Genomic DNA, 7,006 nt, shown 5'->3' on the forward strand with positions numbered 1-7,006 from the left:
AAGCTTATATTTGACGATATGGACATATACACGCCCATCTTCGTCCTTTTGGAAAACGACTTTTTCGATATATTTCTCTACGAACTCTCCTGAGTCCGTAGAAGACCCGAGGCCGGGAGCCTCGAGAACGATGTCGCCGAACATCTAGTTACCCTAACACACTAAAGCGCCGAGGCCCGTATCCCAAATTCAGTAGACAAAACCGTAGAAGAGAGATAAACTTAAGGACTTTCTCTGAAGACCTGGAAAAAACAAAAAGTTTTCATTTCCCAATTTACCCAAAGCTGAATATAGGAACTTATTCTGTTGTTGGTTGGCCCTAAATCATGACAAAGTACGCCACCATGGCTGGTCATAGCCGAAAACATTATATATATATATATATATATATGTATATATATATACATATATATATATATATATATATATATATATATGAATATATATTTATATAATATATATAAATACATACATAAATATATATGTATATATATGAATATATACATAAAATATATATATATTATATATATATATATATATATATATATATATATATATATATATATATGACATTAGGAATAAACTCAATAATCGAATCAAGGCCCGTGTTTCCTCCCGTACACCTTTACATTACATATATATATATATATATATATATATATATATATATATATATATATATATATATATATATATATATATATATATATATATATATACATGTATATACATATATATATATGAGTGGAAGGGTGGTGAGTTAAACACGGAGAACAGTTGGAGTTTTAGTCACTGACGTTTCGTCCTTACCAGGACATTCTCAAAGTACATACAGTTTCAGAAAATTAACAGCTTATATAATCCATCCTGCCGTGTTCCCCTCCCTCTATGCTCTCATCCGTCCTCTACCCTTTTTTTCATGTGACTCCGACCATGTCATTTCTCCCTCCGTTCTCAATTGTCCTTTTTACCTCCTTGATAATCAGAGTACTTACCGCTCCTGCTAATTCTATAAACCCTTCCCTATGGTTGATGCAGGGGTGGGAAGTAATGTAGGCTGCCTCCACTATTTTTCTATTCTTTTTCTCTAGGCCTTTGTGGAGCACCTCTATCTTGTTCCAATCTGGAAGATGACCACATTGGTCTAAATGAACTACTAGCGAGTTAGAGGTTCTGTGAGCTCTGACGTCTCCATTGATCTTCCCGTCTCTCCACAATATCCTAACGGACAACCACCACATGGTATATTGTAAACCGTGCCCTTCTCTATATCCTTTTCTGATTTATTTTCATTCTTGACAACTTCTCCTAATTTCTTACCCGTGGAGAAAGCAACGTTCACACCCGCTTTTGTGAGAATATGTCCCAACTCCTCCGCGTACTTCGAGTTGGGGACGGACAAAAGCCCCGCCCTGCCTTCTCCGGACCAGTCGTCCTTCTTCCTTCTCATTATTACCGTTGCTTTCTTTCTCAATCTGTGCAGTAGTCCTTCCGGGTATCTGAGTTTAGTGAATATTTTGAAAATATATTTGATTTCATCCTCTAAAAATTCTTCGCTACAAATACGGTACGCCCTTAAGAAAAATCCTATAACCACTCCGTTTTTGTTGTTGTTGTTGTTGCTATGCGCTGAGTAGAAATGAATCACATCGTCTTTATTGGTGCTTTTTCTGTAGACAGAGAATGATACCATACTACCTCTCCTCCAAATCACCGTATCCAAGAAAGCTAGTCTGTTATCCAAGGATGTATTATATAAGCTGTTAATTTTCTGAAACTGTATGTACTTTGAGAATGTCCTGGTAAGGACGAAACGTCAGTGACTAAAACTCCAACTGTACTCCGTGTTTAACTCACCACCCTTCCACTCATGTATATATATATATATATATATATATATATATATATATATATATATACACACACATCTGTATATATATATATATATATATATATAAACACACATCTGTATATATATATATATATATATATATATATATATATATATATATATATATATATATACACATATATATATATACTCTTGCTCTGTTGGTTGTCAGGCCGGACGGCTCTTCACCGCTTTCATTATGCCTCTCCAGATTGTTCTCTCCTTTGCCAATTCTTTCCAGTCCTCTCTTGGTGCCACCCACTCCACATCCTTCTTTACTCCATCCCTCCATGTGGTCGTCTGCCCTCTACTCTTCCTTCCCTCACCTTCTTTGGTAGACAGCCTGCTTCCATTCGGGCGCAGTGTCCAGCCCACCTTACTCTTCATCCCCGTATTTCATCCTGAATGTACGGTTGCCGAGTCTGATCTCTAATTTCCCTGTTATGTCTTCGTCTCCATTTCCCTTCTTCATCATATACTGGGCCGAGGATTCTTTTCAGGATATTGTTTTAAAAAAAATTCAGTCTCTTCACCCTTTCTTTTGTTAGTGTCCATGTCTCACATCCGTACAGGACTGTTGGTTTTATTACAATAACACATCTTAGTTCTTCTGCTGATGGTCCGACTCTTCATTACAGATGCCATGGCAGCGTAACATCTGTTTCCTACAGCTATTCGTTCGTTTATTTCTATGTCCAATTCATTCCTCTCACTGACAATGGATCCCAGGTACTTGAACTTACCCACTTTCTTCACCCTTAGTGATCCAAACTGCTCCTCTCCTGATGTATAATTCCAATTTCAACTTAGTTTCATAATTTCCGTTTTCTGCTTATTGCATTTTAGGCCTATCTGTTCTGCTGTTCTCTGGAATACTGTAAAGATCTCGTTAATTTCCTCCACAGTCTCGGCCACCACATCCGCATCATCGGCATAAGCGAGGTGGGTTATCTGACCATTGGATAACTTAGCTCCCCCTGGATGGTTGGTAATCAGCCTGACTGCTTTCTCCAGTGCAAGATTAAACAATAAAGGAGACAGCATACATCCCTGCCTAAGGCCACTGTGTATATTGAAACTTTTTGTATCTTTCCTTCCAAGTCTTACTGTACATCTGCTTCCTATGTAGCACGTTTTAATGAGGGATGTTAATTTAGCTGGTATATTCAATTCTGCCATTATGTGCCACATTGATTGTCTATGTACAATATCATATGCCCGTTTGAAATCTAAAAATAGCTGATATATATATATATATATATGAAAAAATATATATATATATATATACACACACACACATATATATATATATATATGTATATATATATATATATATATATATATATACACATATATATATATATATTTATACATCTCCTTGACCTTCCTCTCCCACCTCTACCTCTGAGCTCCCCCTTCCCATCTCTCCCCTTGACCTCCCCCTCCCACTTCCCCATTCCCTTTCCCTTGATCTCTCCCCTCTCACCTTCCCGTTGACCTCCCCCTCCAACCTCTCCTCCTGACCTCCCCCTTCCCACCTCTTCCCTTGATCGCCCTTATGCCACCTCCAAACTACCACCTTCGTCTTGAGGTCTCCCCTCCCACCTCTCCCCTTGACCTCCCCATCCCATGTCTCCCCATAATCAACCCCCTTCACACTTTCCCTTTCACCTCCCCACCTTCCCCTTAACCTCTCCCCCCACTTTCCTTTGACTTCTCCCCTCCCTACCTTCCCCTTGACATCTCCCTCCTACCTCTCCCTTGATCTTCCCCTTCCCACCTCTCCCCTCCCACTTTCCCCTTGATCTCTCGCCTACCACCTTCCCCTTGACCTCTTCCATCCCACCTTCCCCTTGGCCTTCTCTCCCAACCTCTCCCATTGAACTCCGCCTTCCAACCTCTGCCCTTGACCTCCCACTTCTCACCTTTATCCCCCCACATTCCGCTTGACCTCGCACTCCCACCTCTCCCCTGGACATCACCCCTCCCGCCTCTCCCCATGACCTATTTTTACCTCCTCTCCCCTTGACCTCCCCCTTCCCACCTCATCCCTTGACCTCCCCTCCCACTTCCTCTTGACCTCACCACCTTCCCCTTGACCTCTCCTCTCCCATCTTCCCCTTGACCTCCCCCTCCTACTCCTCCCTTTGAGCTCCCCCTTCCCACCTCTCCCCTTGACCTCTCCTTCCCACCTTCCCTTTGACCTCTCCCTTCCCACCTTTCCCTTGACCTCTACCTTCCCACTTTCCCCTTAACCTCCCCCTCCAACCTCTTCCCTTGACCTCCCCCTTCTCATCTCTACGTTTGACCTTCTCCTTCCCACCTCTCCCCTTGATCTCCCCCTACAACATCCCCCTCACACATTCCTCTTCACCTTCCCTTCCCACCTCTTCCTTTGACCACTCCCCTTGACCTCCGCCTTCCTTCTCTCCCTTTGACCTCCCCCTCCCACCTCTCCCCTTAACCACCCCCTCCCACCTATCCCCTCTACGTCCCCCCTACCACCTTTCCCTGTAACCTCCCATCCCAGCTATCCCCTTGACCTCCCTATCCCACATCTCCCCTCAACCAACCACCCTAAAATTTTCCCTTTGACCTCCCACTTTCTTCCTGACCTTTCCACTTGTCCTTCCTATCCCACCTCTCCCCTTAACATCCCCCCTCCCACTTCTTCCCTTAACCTCCCCTCCCACCTCTCCCCTTGACCTCCCCATCCCACCTCTCCCCTTAAACAAACCCCTTTCACACTATCCGCTTCACCTCCTCTCCTTCCCCTTGACCTCTTCCTTCCCATATTCCTCTTGATGTTCACCTCCTACCTCTTTCTTGACCTCCCCATTCCCACCTCTTCCTTCCCACCTTCCCCTTGACCTCTCGCCTCCAACCTTCCCCTTCAACCTGTCCCCTTGACCTCACCCTTCCCACCTATCCCCTTGACCTCCCCTCCTACTTTCCTCTTGATCTCCCCATCTTCCCCTTGACGTCTCTCTCTCACCTCTCCCCATGACCTCCCCCTCCCACCTCTCCCCACCTTCCCCTTGTCGTCTCCCCTCTCATTTTCCTCCCCTCCAACCTCTCCCTTTGACCTCCCCCTTCCCACCTCTCCTCTTGACCTTCACCTCCCACCTCTCCGTTCCCACCTTCCCCTTGACATCCCTCTCCCACCTCTAACCTTGACCTCCCCCTTCACACGTCTCTATTTTCTTTAAGGTTAAACCTAGAGGTTCACTTTTCTCGATCTAATCCCTGCTCATGCCCTAAAAGTTATCTTAGGTAGTTTGCTCTTGCGAACACCAAATAACTTTATTCAGCTGAGAGGCAAATTTCTGGTAAAAAAAAATCGTTACGATCAGATTATGTCAGCTGATGCTTTTTATCATTATTATTATTATTACAATTATTATCATTATTATCATTATATATATATATATATCAATAACAATAATAATAACAATAATAACAACAATAATAATAATAACAACAACAACAACAATAATAATAATAATAATAATAATAATAACAATAATAATAACAATAATAATAATAATAATAATAACAATAATAATAATATCATTACTATTATTATTATTATTATTATTACCACTACTACTATACCACTATCTACTATTTTTCTTTTCTTTTTTAATACGACATTCATGCTCGTGGAACGGTGTGGTTGACAAGCAGCAGGATCTGTCTCCCAAAGACATTTTATTGGCCACTCTCCCGCCAATGACTGTGGTCGACGACCCTTTTATCTATTCATTTATTGATAATGCCTAATACAAAAGCTCATTTATCCTACGGTCAACCACCGTCTGCTCAAAATCTAGGTTTTGTATTTGTGCTGATTTGGGAAGTGGGAACCTGGTACCTCTCAGGCATAGGAGGGCTGATCTTAGGAGTAAGAATGACAGTCTACATCTCATCCAATAAAAAATGTTGCATTTTGGTTGCTGTCTGTTTTCATATACTACTACCACCACTACTACTACTACTACTACCACTACTACTTCTACTACTACTACTGCTACTACCACTACTACTACTACTACTACTACTACAACTACTAGTAGGACCCGCGGGAATTCCACGGTTATTTAATTTTGAATTATTACGAAGGAGTCTTCAAAATCTCCCGAAGGAGTTTTTCAATCTCCCATAGGCATCGTCAAAGTCTCCCGACGTTGTCATCAAATTCTCCCATCGTCTCTCTCGAAAGAATGTGATAAATAGGTGAATAAAATCGTCTGTCTTTACCCAAAATAAAACTACTTCCATTCCTTTGCACCGTGACGTCATGTCGGATGCGCTGTAGCGACGTGACGTCACTGCTCTCGGCCAATAAGTCGTCTCCGTTCCCGTGACGTCACTACAGTCGTTTAGCTGGCAGCCAATCTGTCGTCTCCTTTTTGCCGTGACGTCACCGCTCTCGGCCAGTAAATCGTCTCCGTTGCCGTGACGTCACCACTCACACTTCGTTCGCAGCCAATCAGTCGTCAGCAAGGCTTTGTTGCCATGACGTCTACCTTCATTTACATTATTTCTTTGTTATCTTATCATGTTCCTCATATTTTCAAGATACTGCCTTCTTTCCTCGTCATTCATATCATTTCTTCTCTGTAAATCTTTGTTCCGCAAATTTTCAAGATGATTTTCTCTTTCTTGATTGTTCATAATGTTCCTCAATCCTTGCATTCGTTCAATTCAGTGAAAATGTAATATTAGGAAATAGATCTATTATAAACTTACAACACTTCTCTATAAGCAATATTTCTAGTAAAGATAATTCCTTTGTTTTGGCCATGATTACATTAAAACGCTCGAACAATTGCTTTATCCAAGTTGGACATTTCAAAGACTCTCTTCAGTGACCTTCCAGCCTACTCAGGTGTCATCATAACAAACTCTACACATGCATCAGGACCTTCGAGATCATCGTGTCCGTCATGAGTTTCAGAAGCTTCAGGAACTTCAAGAACTTCAGGACCTTAGAGATCTTCGAGACCTTCAGGAGCTTGAAGAACTTCAACACCCTCAAGATCCAAGAATTCACTAGATCTAAAAGATCCACAAGATGTAAAAAAAAAAAAGAAAAAAAGAAAAAAAGAAAAA

The sequence above is a fragment of the Oratosquilla oratoria genome, unplaced genomic scaffold, assembly GCF_046742065.1.
Source record: "Oratosquilla oratoria isolate Oo_2021 unplaced genomic scaffold, ASM4674206v1 SCAFFOLD80, whole genome shotgun sequence".
NCBI classification, from domain to species: domain Eukaryota; kingdom Metazoa; phylum Arthropoda; class Malacostraca; order Stomatopoda; family Squillidae; genus Oratosquilla; species Oratosquilla oratoria.